Source organism: Dasypus novemcinctus, chromosome 2 (assembly GCF_030445035.2).
Source record: "Dasypus novemcinctus isolate mDasNov1 chromosome 2, mDasNov1.1.hap2, whole genome shotgun sequence".
Lineage (NCBI taxonomy): Eukaryota > Metazoa > Chordata > Mammalia > Cingulata > Dasypodidae > Dasypus > Dasypus novemcinctus.
The window spans coordinates 86,588,534-86,610,450 of record NC_080674.1 but is presented as its reverse complement, the minus strand read 5'-3'; the positions used below and the strand labels follow the sequence as shown (position 1 = coordinate 86,610,450).

General features: G+C 35.2%; 1 long non-coding RNA gene across 2 annotated transcripts in view; it reads left to right on the top strand.

The window, feature by feature from the left end:
* The window catches only part of LOC131273270 (uncharacterized), a 78,618-nt gene that overhangs the window by 28,313 nt on the left and 28,388 nt on the right, over window positions 1–21,917 (top strand). The window lies entirely within an intron of this gene.

Sequence of the window (21,917 nt, the reverse complement as noted above, 5' to 3'; positions counted from 1 at the left end):
AATGTTTTAAAGAATTTTTTGTCACTATTGTGAATCACTATAGTGCAAATAAAAGTAATATTGTAAGATAATTTCGAATTATTCACTTTTCTTTATTGGTTCAAAACCTCCACCTCTCAATAGTAGCAAAAAGGCTATATCTATTTCAAGTAGATCCTAATAACTCATTTTACAGCCATGAAAATGATATTGAAGCGATATTGTGATGATCCATTTTAATTGTTAAAGATACCAAAATTTATTAATTGGCCACCTCATATTGGGTCAATTGCAAATAGGAAGATATGATCATTGGTGCAAGATTTTGCTTTGGACATAAGTCTTTTTCTAATAAAACTGTCATGAAGGGAAAGAATTTTTTTTAACATGAAGCCTGCCTAACTGTTTCAGCAGGTTGAATGGAATAATTCTCAAACTGAAAAATTACTTTAATAAAATTAGGAACCAATGATTTTCAATTCTTGCTACTTTTTTCAGGATCTATATGATGTTAACTACACAATATTTGGTCAAATTGTGTCCAACACAAAAGGAAGAGAATAAAAAGAAATGCTCAACCCCACTTAATTTCAAAATACTTGGAGAGTATATAGTCTTGAGGTCTTGATTATGGCCAAAAGCAATAGCTGCATTTATCAGTTTAAATTGTGCTCTATCCAGAACATATTGTTAAAGGGATGTTTCTCCCTTTGTCCTATTAACCCCTGTAACCATTTAATGTCTTTCTTGGGAAATTTATTATACATGAATAAAATATTAATTTATAAACATGATTTTCAGTTTCTTTCTGAGATAGTCTAGAGTTTGGGAGCAGTAAATACCTTATTTACATTCTGTATGCAAACTCTGCATGTAATTTTACCTTACCTGCCATCCCAATGCCTCTCCTCAAAGAATTTGCTTTCACAGTCACTCCTGGCTGGACAGTGAGCCACATGACAGGTTGGACACAACAAACTGTATAGAGGAGCAGACACTTGGCTGATGTTGGGTGAATCTGGCTAAAAATTTGAACAGAGGACTCAGGAGTAGACTTTGTATTTCTAAGGGCATATAACTTAAGGTGGCGAGTGTCTTAGTTTCATAACAAAGTACCACAAATTAGGTGGCTTAAAACAATAGAAATTTTCTGTCACACAATTTTGGAAGCAAGAATTATGAAATTACTCTTTCTACAAGGCCATGCTTCTTTCAAAGTCTGTATGGGAAAATCTGTTCCAGGCCTCTCTGCTGGCATTTGTCATGGCTTGCATAGAGCTATTTGCCTCAGTGATCACATGGCATTCTCCCCTGTCTCTCTCTTTTCCTATGTCCAAATTTCCTCTTCTTATAAGGACATGAGTCATATTGTATTAAGGCCAACCCAAATCAGTTTGGCCTCATCTTAACTAGTAACATCTTCCAGGATCTTATTTTCAAGTAGGATCACACTAATAGGAACAGAGGTAAGGACTTGAACAAATCTTTTGGGAGGACAAAAATTAATTCAACAAACTTTAGGAGACCATGTGTGCTGTTAGTTAAACGAAGAGAACCAAAGGGCACAGATAAACACCAAAGGAACATTTAATGTGAACAAAGATGAAAGACCATATAATGCCAAGTGTTTCTTTCCCGCTGTTGAAACAAATACCAAACAATGGTTCGGTTTAAACAATGCGAATTTATTGGCTGATGGTTTTGAGGCTAGAAGTCCAAAATCGAGGTGTTAGCAAGGCTTTCCTTTCTCCTAGAAAACTGTGGAGTTCTGGGGCTGGCTGCTGATAGCCCTTGGACCTTGGCTTTTCCTTCATATAGCAATGTACATGGCAGATGCATCTTTCTCTTTCAGGCTTTCCATTTTCTTGATTCTTGTGGTTGTTTACTCTGTATCCAATTTTCTTTACTTATAGGCCATCAGCCATGTTACATAAAGGCTCACCCTCACTTAGTTTGAGCACTCCTTAATTAATAATATCTTCAAAGGTCTTATTCACATAATGGCTCACACCCACAAAATCAGGGGTTGGGACCTGAGCAAGCCTTTAGTGGAGTATGGTAATCAATCCCAATAAAACATAAGAGTATTATCTTAGATTTTAATGGAAGAGTTTATCTTGGATTCTAATGGCTTTAGAGTCCAGTTATTCTGACTACTTGTAATACATTTCTTTTTCCTTAAACAACCACATGGACTCTGCCTAAAACATATTGTAGTTGACACAGTGCCAAACACAATGCACAGCTTTTAAATAAATGTCACACATTTTATTATACTTGCATTTTATATTATATATCTTGTATGAAGTTTAATTTTAAACCAAAGTGAAGTCTGTAAGAATCACCATATTTGCTTATGTTCCTTAAAATTGTTGTAATAGTTTTATATGTCAATTGGTTAAGCTTCTAGTCCCCAGTTATTCAATCAAACACTAATCTAGGTATTACTGTGAAATTATTTTGTAGATGTAATTAACATATAGAATGAAATTAATTTAAGCGATGGGGATAATCCTTGATAATTTAGACCTGATCCAAATAGCTTCAGCACTATAGTCCTTTTCTAGGACATCCCTGAAAGATGGGGGTGAAGAGAATTCCTCTCAGAGGCAGAACTTTGAACAGTGCAACTGGTTGTTCATTTTACTCAGAAAGTGACAGGCCAGATGTGAGATTATATTCCAGTTCATTGGCTGTGGCCAATATTTTGGCTAGATAGTTAAAAAAGTCATGGTGGGAATATGATTGGAAATTTGGTGACAAGGACATTTGCGTAGCAGGAATATGGATAGACATCTGAAAGGACAAAGAATCTAGAGATATTTTTATCCCATGCAAATGCTTACCAAAGGATGACCTAAGCAGAGGAAGATTTTAGTAATCAAGTGGATAAAATGATCTCTTATCTGGATACTAGTAAACCTTTTCTCCAGCCCCTCCTGGCATTACCCAAAGGGCTTATGAACAAAATGGCCACAGTAGCAAGGATGGGAGTGATACATGGACTCTGCAACATGGACTCCCATTCACCAAGGCTGACCTAGCTATAGTGACTATATACCAAATCTGACAGCCACAGAAACTAATTCTGAGTCCCCAAGATATGGCACCAAGGTGAATAGCCAGCTACCTGGTGGCAGGTTGATTACTTTGGAGTGCTTCCAACACAGAAGGGGCAGTGCTTTGTTCTTCCTGAACTGAATAGATATTTACTCTGGATGTGGATTTTCTTTCCTGTCCACAATACTTACGCCTAAGCTACCATACGTGGAATTACAGAATGCCTTATACACCATCATGGTATTTTACATGGCATTGCTTCTGATCGAAAAATTTGTTTCACAGCCAATGAAGTGCAGCGATGGGCCAAGTTGTATCAATATGAGACAGTCATATTTATTTTAAAGAAAGAATTTATTCAGAGAAGGAGTTTAAAGTAGAGAGTAATTTGCTCCTCACATAATAGGAATTTTAGGGCTTACAGCAAAATATTTGGGAGGAAAGGAATCATAGGAATTTAGGGCAATGGAACAAAAGTGCAACACTTTGTGAAATATGGACTGTGGGAGTATATAAATGATACTAAAGCCTTGGTCATTGCCTGGAGAGGAAGGAAACAGGAATGAGAGATAGGGTTTATTTAGTATTGATGGTGTCTTGGAGGAGAAATACCCTTAAACTTAATTAGTTTCACCAATTTTGCTATGGTTCTCAAGCAATAGAGTAACTTAAAAAAAAAAGCCTGGATAGAGTCCCTTCCCTATAAAATTTATTTAATAATTTAGGCATGGGGCAAAGGATCTTATACATATTAAAAACTCCCCAAGTGATTCTAAAGCATTGTCAGTGCTGAGACTACTGAGACACAAATAGCAGATGGGCATTTGTATTTCTTCTGGTCAGCTGGTATAGACAAAGTATAGAATAGAAAGCAGTAAGATTAAATCAACCACAGCCCTGTGCTTTTTTAATTAAGGGAAGGGCAAAGAACCTACCCATGACTGGCGTTTCCTTACTTGAATGTTCCAGGGTGGGTATATTCAATAACCTCACAATAATTCTAGGTCCAAGTTCTCTTCTGAGATGTAATCATTTTGGGGGCTAGATCTTCCTTGGTGTTTAGTCAATGAAAGAAGTTATATCTTAATAGAATTAGTTTGATTAGATTTTTCGGTGTCCTCAGTAGGTTTTGAGGTCACCAAATGCAATTAGAGCAGAATCTAGGTCACACTGGAAAACATATATTTTGGACTAGAAATCACAAATGCAAGAGATTAGGATTCAAGTGAGTGCTTAGTGTTATTTATAATACCAAACTAAAGTATCTCCATAGACATAAATAATTAAATTTCTGTTGTCCTTACAAATTATGTGGCATTAATGATCTAGCAATATATTATCTTCTAGAAGTAAAATTGTAGCCTCTAGACACAGGGGAAAAAAAAGGATGCTGAAAAAGTTTGTGCTTACAGAAAGAAAATCTTTGCAAGTTATTAAGTATTTAATATATAGTATTAGTATTTATATAGATGTTAATGTAAATATATGGCATTTCTAGATATAAACTAAAGATATTAAGTAGGTGGGGAATGAAAAGACCAATAAGTATATATAGAAGTTTTCAACATCATGAACCATCAAGATAAAGCAAATTAATGTCACAATGTGATAACACTATACAACCATCAGACTGGGTATGATTGTGAAAAATTAAAGTATCAAATCCCGGCAAGGAGGTGGAGTAATTAGAACATTCCTGCACTGTAAATTATTGCAATCACTTTAGGAAACTGTGTAAAAAAATTACTGTTGGACACAACAAGGGTGATTTTAACAGATATAATGAAGAATTAAAGAAAACATACATTCCCAAAAATGTATACACTGCATTGTTTTATTTTATTTTATATATTTTTTTAATTTTATAGTTGAAAAACAGGCAAAATTGGATAATGGAAATATTTGCTAGCTTGTTGAGCGGACGATTTCACAGGAGTATATCTTTGCCAAATCTAACAAAATTGTACAATTTAAATATGTGAACTTTAGCACTCATCGATTATACTTCAATAAAGCTGAAAATACAGAGATAAAACACACAAGACTAATCATCTATGGTGATAAAAAATAATAATAATAATGATTATTTCTTCAGAAAGAATAATGAGTAATAAAGAATCCACAGGAAACATTTAGGACTGGTAATGTTCTGTATATTCATCTGATGTGTATATGTGTGTGTGTGTGTAAATGTATCAAGTTTTATTCTTAAGGTTTATGCTTTTTACCCAGTATATATTTCTATAAAAATGAAAAAATAAAAAGGAGTCTTTGGGAATATCCATCCTTACATTAACTTAGACCGTGCTTTTAGCAGTGGAGGTTATATGAAGTGGTGAACTATAAGATATATTTTAAAGAATAACACAATTGAAATTGCTAATAAAGTTGATATAGGATATGAGGAAAAGACATGAATCAAGATTTCCTGAAGTTTCACCTGCGCTCCTGGGTGAGTGGTGATATTACTAAAAAGGAGAATAACTGATCAGAAGCAGTTATGTGGGGAAAGGAAGGGAAGGGTGTGTTTTTTCTTTTTGTGGTTATATTATTTTGAGAGGCCTATTAAGCTTCCAAGTGAATATGATGACTAGGAAGTTGGATGCATGAGTTTAGATTTTAGCAGAATGATTAAAATGGGAGATAAAATGTCAGAAGTGAAAAATATATAGATAGTATTTAAAGCCTTGGAATCAGATGAGCTCATTTAGGGAGTTTGTGTTCAAGGATTAAACATTATAGAACTCCAACAGTTAACAGTTAACACTACAGAAAGTGTAGTGGGAGTTATCAAAGTCAGCCAAGAAGTGATGGCCAAAGATTTACAATGAAAACAAGGAGGGTATGATGTTCCAGAACCAATTCAAATTCTGTTCAAAGTAGAGGGTTCAGTAATTCTGATATGTTACATGTATAATTAAGGGAGCTAGCAATTATAATAAACACCTTGAAGTCTTGGAGTTTTACATATTAAAATTTTCTTTCTAGTTCATAGTATGTACAATTCTTGTCAGGGAGGAAAGGGAAGAGTACTCTGCCTCTTTCAGTTACTAAGGATCTAAAACTGAAAGAAGCTGTTTTCTGTCACATTATCTTCTAAGAGACAATTACACATAGAAGGGCTGCACATCGCTTCTGCTCACCTAACCCTGGCCAGAACTCAGTTCTCTGGCCACAGCCAACCACAAGAGGGGCTGGGAAATAAAGCTTAACTCTGAACCAAATAAACTGGTATGGTGAGAATCCAGCCATTCTCCACAACAAATACCCCAATACCCTCAGGCTTACTTAGACTTACCAGTACCAACTTTTTCCTTATCTATGTCCCTATCCTTTCTTATTACATTTCATATAATTTGCTTAATGAAATTACATATTTGCCTGTAACGAACACATTTTAGGTTCTTATCTCCATGGGTCTAAGTAAACAAATTAGTATAGTATAGAGAGTTTCTTAATGACATTTTAATGACGATGTAAGTTAGTGCACAATTTGGCTAAGCACATCTGGATGGATCTTGTAGTTTTGGCCTCAGCAAACCATTCTAATAAGCAGTGCTGAGTCACGGTTCATTTGATTTTGTTATATACACATGTACAGAGGGAGTGAGTTCACTAGTAGAGAGTCTTCGAAGGAGCTAACAAAGACTGAAAAGCAAAAGGATAATCTGAATATGTGGGCCCATGACTTTTTTGGAGCGTAGAAGATCATGTCTTGATTTGGAAGAAAGTCCAAGTAAAAGAAAAGCCCAGTGTTCAATAGAGCATCTGGGTCAGTAATGTAGAGCCAGAAAGAACAAGGGTCTTAGCACCAGCATAAAAAAGTTTATACTTCTCCAATTAATGGATCAGTGAACTGAGAAAATGCACTTAACCTCTCCAAGCCATTAAGTTAGATAATGAACTTCATAGGGCTGTTGTTGAACATTAAACATGGCAATGTAAATAAAATGCTTTTTAAATTACTAAGAATAGAGTTGAAAAATTATCATTACTTCCCTCTTGTACTGTATATTTTCATGAGCAGATTCGTTTTTCATGACTGGATGTACCACACTTAATACTTTTTATTTGTATCAATAAACCCCAATGACCTCCTTCACCTTGGTTTTTACCACAATACTGCATATGCCTAATTTACTTTGCCTCTCTAAGAGTGAAACGAGTGCAAATATTCTGATTGCTTCCTATCAAAAACAACAGAGGGCTTATTTATTCCTGCTACTAATTATTTGTTGAGCTTGCAGTGGATGGGTGAAGTGATTTTGGCCCTCATAAATACAGAATCTTTGAATTTTATAATCTCTAAATTACTGAAAGAGCAGCCTAAAAAGTAGTTACTACTTATTATTTAACTTAATTTCTTATAATTATATAAAAACAAAACATTAGAGAATGTTATTTAGAAATTATTGTGATATATATATATATGTCATTAACCGACTTACAGGTCATTAGTGAAAATAACATATTTATAGTTTGTGGGTTTGTTCATACAAATATATGGACTTTAGATTGAAAATTTGAAGCACAATAGGCTATATTACATCTATGTATACATGCATATAGAACTGTTTCTATATATTAAAATAAATACAAAATTTCTTGATCAAATACCATGCCATAAAATTAAAATGTTGCCCAGATTAAATTTAATTTTACCTCAGTAATGATATAGCAATGAAATTAAAGATCAGACACAACACCAGTGGGAAAAGTATAGACATTTATGCAGGAAGTAACTAATAGATTCCAAATCACTTCAAAAATCTGGACCCTAAATGCTAAAATAAATTATTCTTTTATAAATTTAGTTATTTGTGGTCACGAAAGAAGAAAAACACTCACAAATACAATAGTGAAGTAATTACAAGTATCTTCATGATGGTGAGAAATGATGTATGTATCTCTTAACTTGAAAAAAAGTTTTCCTGGCTAGAATCTCATATGAAGTTTGTAAATAATAAAAGCTGTTGAGAAAAAATAATAATAACTGTAGGTAGAGGACAGAAGAAAATGAGAGAAATACTTTCATAAAACATATTTTGATATAATGTAATTTTGCTACATCTATGTTTTATCAATAAATAATAAAGAATATAGTATATACATTAATTTAGAGTGGTATAGTTCCTCTGTTATATTTTTAATTTATTTAAAGACAAACAAATGGCAGAAATAAAATCACCAAAGAAACCTTTTGTTCAGAGATTACAGCAACTACACATACTGTTCCTTTGTTTCTATTTAGTTCTGGAACAGAGTTGTTCTACAACATATAAATTCCTCATCACTTTCTAGATGAAACCTAATCATGACAGAACATTTCACAGTTCACCACTGTTTTCTTCCTGGCAGCATTTTCTTTAAAAGTTTTGAAATTCTGCCAATTGTTAAATTATTTTTATAGCACATGTAGACTGAACAAATACGATGAGTTTTTGAAATTCCCATAAAAAAATTAAAGTCAATTAGTAACTCCAAGAATTGTGCACTAACCTTTCAAATACAATAAACCCGTGTTTGGCTAGTCCATAAAAAACAGAGTAATACTTCCTACAGACTTATGACCATTGGTATTCAAAATAGGGTACTTGTAGTAGTTAGGAAGCAAAACAAGGAATAAGAATTAAGAAAGGATTCAGTTACTCCTGAAAAGAAAATGCTGGGGAGAAGATATAGCTCAAGTGGTTGAGCTCTTTCTTCCCACATATGAGGTTCCAGGTTCTATTCTCCGGTACCTCCTAAAAACAAACAGCAAAAAACCCAGCTCTTACTGAGGAGTGGATGAAGCTCAGTGGTAGAGCGCCTGCTTCCCATGTACAAGGTCCTAAATTCAATCCTTGGTACGTCCTTAAAAACAAAAGCAAATGATTTGCCACATCATGACAATAAGTACATGTTTTGAGGGAAGCGAATGTTTTATGTTGGTAAGAAAACCCTTCTTCTAAATGTTACATAATTCATGTGCACCTAGAGTTGTAAAGAAAATAAATAAATTTTGAGATCTAAGACGACTACACCCAGAACTTAGTTCTTACTGTTCTACATAGTCTCAAGGCACTATGTGTATTAATTTCCAATTGCTGCTATGACAAATTACCACAAACTTAGTGGCTTAAAATACCACAAGTTCATCTTATACTTCTACATGCCAGAAGTCTTAAAATCAAGTAAGAGGCAGGTCTGTGTTCCTTGTGGAGGCTCCAGGAGAGAACCCATTTCTTTGCCTTTTCCACGAGACCTACCCACCCACATTCCTTGATTTGTGGTCTCTTCCTCCATCTTCAAAGCTGCCTTTGTAGGATCTTCTCTCCTCTCTGACCTCAGCTTCCATTCTCACATCTTCTCTCAGACTCTGACTTTCCTGCATCCCATCTACAAGGATTCTTGTGATTATGTTGTACTACATGGATAATTCAGGATAATCTCACCATCTCAAGATTTTAACTGAACCACATGTACAAAATCATGTAAAGTAACATATTCATGGGGTCCAGGGATTAGGACATGGACATCTTTGAGGAATCATTATTCAGCTTATCACATGGGTAAGAAAATATATCATTCTCAAATTAATTTATTTTCATTATCTTTTCATGTGTCTCCCCATGCCCTCTCAAAAGCAACACATCCTCTCCCATGTCCTTCTGCACAGAAGTTTAGAAGCTATTTTTCATAACAATTAGTTGAATTTATCAAGTTTTTATTCCAAAGAATTAGGTTGGTTAAATAACCTTTTCTCCACCACTTTTCATAAAATATAGTCAATTTATTTATTAATGAAAGGAGCAAATGAGAAAACCATAAAATACTCACTATTTATTTCTTCATCTTGTAAACTTTAAATGTAATGTTAAAAATAGTAAATGCTAGCAGTGGTGATATTATCAGTGACCTAGTCAGTCTCAAAGAGAATTCAAGAACTTCATAATTTTCCTGAGTAATTGGGAGAAGTGTATATAAATGATTGGAGATGCCATAGATGGGAACTTTTAGCCATGAACCACACTGGATGAAAAGATCAGCATTTAACGTTTTCTACATTATTAAATATTTTGACAGATGCAAGTACAGTAAAGAAATTGAACAATTACTATAAGTTATCCAAAGATAAGTGTTAAGGATCTTCTTTAACTGGACTATAGAATTACTAAAAAAATAACGAAAAATAAAAGTTGTTTTTTAATTTTCTAAAAAAATATATTACAATCAGCTTACTTCACAAATATTAAAGTTTCTTACAAATGGCCCTTGGGAATTAGAATCACTTTACAAACAAGAAAATACCCTTATCTATTTTCTTCCTTTCATTTAATTTTATGCTTTATTCAATATAAAAATTATACTAGTGCTAAAAACTATTATAAAACAGTTTGTGTACATCATTTCTCAAGGAATATGTAATGACACACTTTCATGAAAACCTTTAAGTATTTGTCAAGTCTTCAACATTTTTACAACTATCTCTGAATATGGTCCTTCAAGTAATGAAGATTGATTGTCATGGTGGGTCCTAAGGGGAGGGGGAAAGAGATGTTGAATACATAGAATCAGTGTAACTGTGGGGCTGGAAATGTTCCACAAGATCATGCAATGATGGATATAGGACATGTTAAATTACACCAAAAGTGTATAAAAGTCTATAGGCTAAAATGTAAACTATAATGTAAAACATAAGATAACTAAAAATTTAGAAAATTATATAGCCTAAAATATAAACCATAATGTAAACCCAAATGGAACCATGTTTGAAAGATATTGTTTCAATATCTGTACATTAGTTGCAGCAAATATAATATGAACATGTAAAAAGATCATTGTTGGGGAAGGGACATAGGGTTTGATGCTTGATATTTGGGAGTGCCATATAGTGTATATATGAATTACTGTGATCTAAAACTTATGTGAAGACAAACTTAATAATTAGAGAAAAAAAAAAGAAAGGAGGTAGACACTGAGGAAGAAATAGAAGAAATTGTCTTGCCACTATACATACAGGGCAACACCTATAGCAGGGATGAAAGGCAAAATGTCAAAAACAAAGCTTTTCCATTTTTTCATTTTTGTGATACCCCAATTTATTTTTCTTTTATTTAATTTTTCTAAATTACTATGTATTCTATATCAAACCTTTAAACCCATCACTATATTCCATTTTACTATTAATGGAACCTGGCAATATATTGGGCTTCCTTTTTGAAGAAGTTTTAGATTATAGTGAGGTTCAACTATGGTGGGGGAGGAGTACTTGTGTGTGGTATTATTGGTAGGGGACAAACGGTTGGGAAGGAGTTCTCCAGGGCATGTATAGAGGGAACGTAGAAATGTCTGGATATTTTCATAGTGGTTTCAGTTGGAAACAACAGATGAGAGAGTGCTGAGTTCCTGGCCAGGGGAGCTCTATCACATTCTCCAATGGAACAGCAACAATCCCCCAAGGGCAATGGCAAAGACCAACAAAGATGGATGGTCCAACGATGAGCCCTTGATACTGATGGTTACAATTATGGGCCTGTGTGCCCAAAATATGAACTAGGCCTAGAGCTGTGGGGTGCCTAAGAGTTGCCTCCTGAGAGCCTCCATGTTGCTCAAATGTGGCCACTGTCTAAGACAAACTCAGCATGCAGATGCATTGCCTTTCCCCCAGCGTGGGACATGATGCCTGGGGATGAGCTTTCCTGGTGCCAAGAGATAACTACCAAGCACCAGCTGATGATGTAACTAGAAAAAGACCTTGAATAAAGAGGTCAACTCAGACTGACAAAATATCTCAGCCTATGTGTAATATCAGGTGTGGAAAAATACTTTTGACTTTGGATAAAAGGGGGAAATGGAAAGGCAAGTGAGTTTATATGGCTATGAGTCTCCAAAAAAAGAGTTGGGAGGTCATCAGAGGGATGATGCTTATGCATGCCTCAGCAGGGTACCAGAGACAGCCAAGGTAGATGGAAACCCAGGTGCTGGTTCTCCTGAGGGCTACAGAGACCCACAGGTTCTATGGTCATGGCAGATGGCTCTGGAGTTCAGGGTCATGTCAGTTGGCTCTACTTTGGAGTTTGTTTTCCTGAGTGTGATGGAGTTGGACTCAGATATGACCTCTCTACACGTCTCTTCTATTACTTTTACTGGACCTGTGGTTGGCGTTTGGGTTAGTGTATACTCAGGAGACCTGAATCTCTGAACTGTCCATGTGACAGGCAGGCCCTGGCCCTCAGCAGACTTGTGGCTCCTACCCTCTGGTTTCTTGGACTTACCCTGGCCAGCTGACAGAGAGGTGAAGAGAGTCAACCACCACACCAGGAAGTCAAGAGTGCCTACCACTACAAGCAGGAGAATTGCATCCATCATCCATGTGGAATCTAAACCCCCTCTTGATATAGAGGGGGACTGAACATAACCATCTCAGGGTCCACAGGATAGAGGAATAGAGTATGGATTAGAATGGACTTACTGGTGATCTATTGGGGAACTATTCTGATCAGTAAGGGAAAAAATTGTAGTAGTGATGTGGAGAGGGTGGCCACAGTAGCTGCTGATGGTAGGGAGACAGAAGAAGAGATATGCTGTGGAGGCATTTTCAGGATTTGGAGTTGTCCTAGGTAGTGCTGCAGGGACAGATGCTGGACGTTGTGTGTCCTGTCATGGCCCACTGGGTGGACTGGGGGAGAGCGTGGACCACTGTCCATGTGGTGCAGCAGTGCTCCAGAATGTATTGGCCAGGTGCAGTGGGTGTGCTGCAATGATGGAAGAGGTTCTTGATGTGGAAGGGGTGGGGGGTATATGAGGACCTCATATTTCTTTAATGTAACATTTAAAAGAAAATAAAGAAGAAGAAAAAATAATAGAAAAAAAAGTTACCAAAAGATGTAACTTACGTAAAAAAAAAAAGTAAAAAAAAATAAATTAGGAATTTATGGTTGCAGACACCATGACTGGCCATCCAAAATCATTCACAGCCCATGTTAGCCCTGGATTCCTCTATTGTAAGGTTGCAAATAGCTAAGATACTAACCTTCACATGCTCTTGCAGTGCAGGTAACCTAGGACCTAAATTCTAGAAAGTGAACCATAACAGAAATTGCTAGGTGGTTCTCCTGGGAAAATATTTTAAAAGTAGACAGAGGTAACAAGCATGCCTTTTTTTCTACCCCTCTTTATCCTTCCCTCTTTGTCCTGCCTGGATTAGAGAATCTGTTGCCTGGAGGTGGCCCACTTTAGACCATAAATATTTTTTTTTTGTTTTGTTTTGTTTTTGTGTTTTTTTTGTTTTTTTTAAAGATTTATTTATTTTTTTTATTTTTTATTGACTTTGTAATAATATTACATTAAAAATATATATGTGAGGTCCCATTCAACCCCACCCCCCCACCCCACCTCTCCCCCCCCCAACAACACTCGTTCCCATCATCATGACACATCCATTGGATTTGGTAAGTACATCTTTGGGCACCTCTGCACCTCATAGACAATGGTCCACATCATGGCCCACACTCTCCTCCATTCCATCCAGTGGGCCCTGTGAGGATTTACAATGTCCGGTGATTACCTCTGAAGCACCATCCAGGGCAGCTCCATGTCCCAAAGACGCCTCCACCTCTCATCTCTTCCTGCCTTTCCCCATACCCATTGTCCACCATGTCCACTTTTCCCAATCCAATGCCACCTCTTCTATGTGGGCATTGGATTGGTTGTGTCCATTGCACCTCTATGTCAAGAGGAGGCTCAGATTCCACCTGGATGCTGGATGCAATCCTCCCATTTTCAGTTGTAATCATTCTAGGCTCCATGGTGTGGTGGTTGTCCTTCTTCAACTCCATCTTAGCTGAGTGTGGTAAGTCCAATAAATCAGATTGTAGGTGCTGGAGTCTGTTGAGGCTCAGGACCTGGCTATCACATTGTCAGTCCAGAGATTCAAATCCCCTAAATATATCTTAAACCCCAACATTAACTGCACCTCCAGCACATTAGCATGAAAGTCTTATGATGGGAGATCCCATCTGAGTCCAGATTCATCACACATAAACACCATTTCCAAAGAGGGGCCATCTGACCTGGTAGTTAACCCCATCGGCCATGACCATAACTCCCATGGGTCTCTTTAGCCTTCAAAGGAACCAATATCTGGGGATTGTATCTGCTTTATCTGTCTCTCTGACTCTGCTCAGTTGTGCATGAGGGCAATCCTTCTGCCAGCCTCCATACTCTTTTTTTTAGAAACTCGTAGTCATATAAACTCATTTCTCCTTTCCATTTCCCCCTTACTTTAGTAGACCATAAATATTAATGTCACATGTTAAAGGTAGCAGAGCAGAAGAAGGAAAGGACCTGGGTCCTGAGAAATTAATTCACTCTCCTAACACTGGACTTCTAATATCTCTGTTCTTCTTGTGTGAGATAAATAAATCCCTTATTTATATTCTTATGTTCCCTTTTGCTTGCATCAGAATACACTTCCGATATTTTTTTCATTTATTTCTTTGGCATTTCCCACGTATTCCATCTGTGTGTGTGTATGTGTGTGTGTGTGCCTGCACACAGGCATATATTTACAGAATTATGTGAAATTGCTAGAGAAACAAGTAAGTTACAAAAACAAACAAAAAAGAAGTCCACATTTTTTATATTGGATGGAAAAAATTGAGGGAAGAAGAATTCATTATTTCTCTAAAGCACTGAAACTGTTTTTATAAAATCATTGAAAAAGTGGGGCACAGGTCCTATGAAATATAGTAATGGTAAAATATGTGAATTCCTATGGAAGTTGGAAAACAATCTTTGCAAGATAGGGCTATATATCCAAATATTTTTGTGAAAACTTCCTAAAAAAAGACAGTCATATAAGGATATTATTTGGAAAACTATAAGGGCAAGCAAAACCGGTCATATTGAAGTCAACCGTAAGGATGACATCCCTGGACACTGATGCTTCCCTCATGCCCAGTCCTGTAGGCCTGAGATTCTTTCTCCACACACCAGGACTCTAATGAATTCTAAAATACTGCCTGGACAAACTCAGTTCTATGAGCCTGGCCCATATTTCTAACGTTCAGGTCAGTAGCCATAGGACATGTAGAAATATGAATTGAGAATAAAAATATTTAATAAATGATCATATTATCATTTCACCTATATTTGTATAGTAGACCTAAACCTAGAATCTCATAACCGTTTGAGTAGGCTTTATGATTCAACTGCAGTGATTACTAAGGCTTTTGAATCTTTAGTGTATTCTATATTTGAGCCCAAATGGCATCCTGAAATAAAATGTGCTTTATGTTAATAGATATATGAAGATCCCCAACTATTAGTATTTCTTGAAGAAATTATTTCTCAAAGAGCTTCTTTATTTCTCAATAAACTCAAAAACAATATTTCAACAGTACCATATCAAATTTAACTAATTTCAGCATGGTGGGCTTTTTGGCTATGTATTGGAAGACTTGTTAATTACTTTGCTTGTAATTTGTATCAATACTTAAAATTACCTAGATAAAACTTAGGAGGACTAAGCAATTTGCCCTATTTCCAATTACTGATTCAAGATTTTAATGGGATCTGACTCCCGAAGCAACTTCCTAAAACCCTATACCATAATAGCCCTGTCTTGCAAAGATTGCTTTCCAGCTTCCATAGGAATTCACGTATTTTCCCATTACTATATTTCATAGGACCTGTGCTCCACTTTTTCATTGATTTTATAAAAACAGTTTCAGTGCTTTAGAGAAATAATGAATTCTTCTTCCCTCAAATTTTTCCATCCAATTTTAAATTTTACAAAGAGGGTACTTCAATAACACTTTCGCTGATGTGAGTTATTCTTCACTGATATTCTGATGCTAAAAGAGGCTTGCAAATCTATGTCTACCCTGTCAAATCATTTGTGGCAGCAGAGGTACACATTAAAATAAAGTATGGAGAAACGGACTTGGCCCAGTGGTTAGGGCGTCCGTCTACCACATGAGAGGTCCGCGGTTCAAACCCCGGGCCTCCTTGATCCGTGTGGAGCTGGCCCATGTGCAGTGCTGATGTGCGCAAGGAGTGCCGTGCCACGCAAGGGCGTCCCCGCGTAGGGGAGCCCCACGCGCAAGGAGTGCACCCATAAGGAGAGCCGCCCAGCGCGAAAGAAAGTGCAGCCTGTCCAGGAATGGCGCCTCCCACACTTCCCGTGCCGCTGATGACAACAGAAGTGGACAAAGAAACAAGACGCAGCAAATAGACACAGAGAACAGACAACCAGGGGAGGGGGGGCAGAATTAAATAAATAAATAAAATCTTTAAAAATAATAATGATAATAAAATAAAATAAAATAAAGTATGATACCCATAGTAATTTTAAAACTTTCTCCTAATGTATATTTTAAGTTTTAGAGTTTGTCATTACATAACAATATAGAATTATTTTTAAAATGTCAAGTATAACTGTTCTGGTTTCATCTTATCTACAAATTTAATTATTGACAGTGTTTGTGAAAGTTTCTTGACATATTTTATGTTTTCAAAATGTTGACAGTGATTATGCTGAAGCTATAGAAAGCAAATGTAAAGAAATTAGAATTCAGAGACACTTATTATCATCCAAGAAGTCAAGATCCATGTTTGTTTCTGTTTTCTATGTTTTGGGGAAAAATTCATGTACTCTAATAGTTTTTATTAACTGAATAGTTCCAAACATCCTTTTATATTTTTCCATAAACAAAGCCAACTAAGTTATTTGCTTATGATTTTGAATAATATTCTTGAGACTTTGAATAACCATTTAAAAAATGCTGAATGAGAATTAGGCAAACTAAATGTAAGCAGGAAAATCATCATGTGGGCATATATATTTTTAAATTTTCAAGTTTATCAATGATACATAGATACACTTATGACTTGTGAAACTTGGCGAGTTCCTTAAACTCATCTTTTTCAGTTTTCCCATCTGCAAAACAGAGATATATTAAAATCCATCTCCTTTTTAAGGTCATGATATGGATACTGTGCTCATTACTTACATTCATAACCATTGGTCAGATTTTAATCATATGTCCAAAGACAACTACTTACACTGTCTGGGAATGTACTTTTTTGTTGCCATATGTGCCTATCTAAAAATCAGGGGTAAGGGATATTTGGTGAGAACTGCCTGTCTATTCTCAGCATGGTAGAAGTGAATGGTTCTTTTAAACTGTAGGACAGACCTGCAATTCCTCTATTCAAAACTGTAATAGCTCCCATTTCATTCAGATCAAAGCCAAAACCCTGGCAGGAATCACTCAACTTAATATTAAGGCTTTCCAGACAACTGCAGTAACCAAGACAGTATGTTATTAGCAGAGGGATGGGCACACAGATCAATAGCAGAGAATAGGAAAAACAGAAATGGAACCCCATATATAACAATGATGCAAAAGCAATTCAACTGAGGAAGGATAGCCTTTTCAAAAAATGGACATCCATAGCCAAAAAATGAACTTCTCCCTAAATCTCACAACTTATACAAAAATTAAGACAAAATGGATAACAGACTTAAATGAAAACATAACACTATAACATTTTTAGAAAAAATGTAGAAGAAAATCTTCAGGATCTAAGACTAGACAATGAATTATCAGAATTAATACCAAAAGTATGATCCATAAAAGGAGAAATTTATCAACTGGTCCTAGTGAAAATTAAAAACATTTGCTCTGTGATGACCCCATTAGGAAGATGAAAGGACAAGCCACAGAGTGGGAAAATATTTGTGATCCACATATCTGACAAAGGACTAGAATGTAGAATATATAAATAACTCTCAAACTTAGTATAAAAACAAACAATTACATTAGAAAATGGTCAAAAGATACAAAGGGACATTTCATGGAATAAGATAAAATCATGGAAATATAGCACGTGAAAAATGCTCAACAGCACTGGTCATCTGGGAAACACAAATTAAAACCACAATTATATATCACTACACAACTATCAGAATGACTGAACCTAAAAATATTGATAAAACCATATGCTGGAAAGAATGTGAAGAAATTAAATCACGCATACATTGCTGGTGAGAATAAAAAATGATAAGACAACTCTAGAAAATAGTTTGGCAAGTTCTTATAAAACTAAACATATACCATTTGAGTCAGTAATTGCCCTTGTAGATATTTATCCCAGATAGGATAATTTATGTTCATATAAATACTTGTACATAAATGTTCATAGCAGTTTTAGTCATTATAGTAAAAAAAAAGAAAAAAGGAAACACCTCGGATGCCCTTCAAGAGGTGAATTTTTAAACAAACTGTGATATAACCATACCATGGTATACCACTTAACAATAAAAAAACATGTTTCTTGTTGCTTTGTGAAACAACTTGTATGAGTCTCCAGGGAATTATGCTGAATGAAAAGCACTACTCCTAAAAGGATATATCTGCATAATTCCATTTATTTAACATTTTAAAATTAATAACATTTTAGAAGAGAGGACCAGATTAGTGGTTGCCAGGGGTTAGGAATGAGGTGGGGAACAGGAAGGAAGTGGGTGAGGCTAGGAAAGGGCAACACAAGGGATGCTAGTGGGGAACGTCCTGTATCTTATCATGGAGGTGGACAGATGAACCACAAGTGATACAGCTGTTCAGAACTAAAGACACACACACACACACACACACATGACTTCAAGTAAAACCCAAGAAATCTGGGCAAGATTGCTGTGTGATATCAGTCTCAATATCCCGAGAGTGATATTGTACTATAGTTTTGCAAAAGGTTACAATTGGGGAAAAAACTTATGTGTTATTTCTTACAATTACAAGTGAACCTATAGTTATATCCATAAAAATTTCAATTAAACAGAAAAGCCAGAGCCCTCCCATTGGCCTATATGGAGTACAGTTTCTGACCTATTCCTGTCTAACCTTGTGCCTACTGCTCTCCCAGTGCTTACTCCCTCAGGCACGGGAGGATCCTTGGTATTCTTTACGCATGCCAGACACTGTCCTGCCTTTATTCGCTGTGTTTCCTGCCTTGTACTTTCCTCAGATATCAAAATGACTAATCTTTCACATCCTTCTAGTCTTTGCTCAAATGTCACCTACTTGATGAGGTCTACTCTGATCATGCTATTTAATAATGCAAACCCCCATCACTACCGAACTTCTTATAGATTCTACAATTTTCTTGTTTGCATAGATATTAGTTATCACCATCAAATATGCCACATACTTCAATAGATATCATGTTTGTTGTTTATTGTCTGGCAAGTCCCCAACCAGAATATGAACTCTATAATGTCTAAGGTATTACATTTTCTCACTATCTTTCTCTCTCTCTTCCTCTCAAATTGAACTATTTGAACATTTTCCATTTCCTTTCCACCAAAGGCAAGTCTCCAGAAGTTTTAAAGCTTTAAACATTTCACGAATATTGTGGCCTAATAAATGTTTAAAAATTGGGTCTCTGAGGAAAAAAAGGTACATGATTTCATACATATATTGGTTTATTGCAAATTTTACTGCTATTAATAACAATATGCAATTTGCAAAAAAATAATAAAGTATGCTATTTTCTTGTTGAAAATATCACACATTTATAATTTCAGGTTGACTTGACACTTTCTCCCAAATCCAATATTTTAATATTTCTTTTGCCAATAATAAAATCTCAAAGTTAAAAGTTTACTCACTGTCCAAATCAGCCAAGTAGACATTCACATCTTTGACAGCCAAGTACAGTTCCAACATGAATACAGACTGATATTTTTGTTTATGTTTATGAATAAGACAAAAGTGAAACAAGATACATCAGAGCTTCTGTCATTGGTCAAAGGTATAAGTGATTTCTTTGGTAAATCAAATAATAGTTTTGGAATACTGGAAGAAAATATCCTCAATGTTTTTGGCCTTTCATGCTATGAGAACTAAAGACGTTTTAAATTTTATGTGCATTATCAAATGATCTCCATCACTTTCTTAAATGGAGACAATCAACAAAACAGTCACTGATGTGTAATATTCACCAATTTCCATGCCCTATCTCAAATCATTAAAAGGACACCATTGAATTGATATTGAAAGGAAGGTATGTGAAATAACACACCATTACATAATATGCTGACCATACTGATTCAGTAGCCAAAAATAATTCCAAGACCATGTATAATAGTAAAATGTAGTTAAATACTGAGGAAGTGATGAGTTTTAAATACTTATTTTCTTTGTTTTTAATAAAATTTATTCAATTGCAAGTTTATATAATTTAAATTTTAATAATGTCAGTTTTTAACAAAGAGCTCACAAAATCCTGAAAATTTAACCATGGGTTCTTGTAAATTAAGAGAGTCTGGCTTCAGAAGGCCACTGCTCCCAAATCCTTCCTTGCTTTATTTTTTTCTTTTGTTGCATAGCATTTATCACTTTCAAAATAACCATACATTTAATAATGTATTATATTTATTATTTCACGTATTTATTTTTTATTGTATGCAGCAGAATAAAAGTTTCACAAGGGCAGAAATTTTGGTATATTTTATTTCTTGTCAAATATTAAATGCACTGTAGAATCTTCCTTTCTCTTTCTCTCCTTTCCCTCTATTTATTTATTTATTTCTCTTTCTCTCCTTTCCCTCTATTTATTATTTATTACTTATTTAATGTATTATTATATATTGAATTGTGTTCCCTACAAAAACATGTTGAAGTCCTAATCCAGAAAGGAAATTTGCTTAGAAATAAAGATTTTACAAATAGAATCAGACAAGTTAAAATGAGTTCATACTGAAGAGGATGGGCCTTTAATCCAATTGGAATGCTGTCCTTCTAAGAAGAAATTTGGGCACAAACAGACTAGGACAGAGAACATCATGGATTGCTGGCAAACCAACACGAAAAGTTTGAAGAGGCATGGAAGATTCTTCCCTACAGATTTCAGAGAAGCATGACACTGCCAACACCTTTATTTCAAACTTAGAGCCTTCAAAACTGTGCAACAATAAATTTCTGTTGCTTTAAGCCATCCAGTTTTTTTATACTATATATAATCCTACACACACATAAATACATATATATATACATACATATATATAAAACACACACACACATAAACATAACTACATGAAATTAAGATCTGATTCTCCAAAAGTAATTTCCAGAATTTTTCAAAGTTTTTAAATATTTCATAAACACATGCATTTTTATCAGGAAAAAAGTCTGTCAAATTTTCAAAAGTTTCTTGCTAAAATAAGAATGTTGATATGATCACAACATTTTCAAGCCAAACTGGTCTCATTTTGCAATCAATCTCTATCATTTTTTTCTGCAATGGAGAAAGGAGTGTTGACTCATTTCTAGAATCTCTTACTGGACACAATTCAAAAGAAATTCAGTAATTCTAAAGACTGCCCTTCAGGGGTGATATGGTATTTGTTTTTTAGAGTCATCTCATCAGTAACATGTCAGTGCTAAATGACATTGCCTTTCAATATCTAAAATCCGTTAGATTTGATGACTAGTTTGATGGTTATTTTATACTTCCCAACATCAAATAAATATATTGTAGAGAATGTAACCAAATACAAGTAACTGAAAATGACAAATCTATCTCTCAAAGCAAGATCATTTTTGGAGCTCAAACTCATAGAACATGTATTCATTTTTAAAGGATGGTATTTCTCATATTAGCTTTATTGGCCTATAAGTCTTACAAGTTTGAATGAGGAACTATTCTTTTTTTCGCCTTAAGCAGAGACTTACTGTTTTCACTCTTCTGCTTCATAAACTTCAGTAGATTGGATTATAAATACTAAACTAGTGGGAACTGCTGGCGGATAGTGGAGTCTCTACCCACTTTCTGACTTCTACTTGTCAGAGGACTTCTCATCTACTCCAGTCCTTTCACACCAGAGGCTA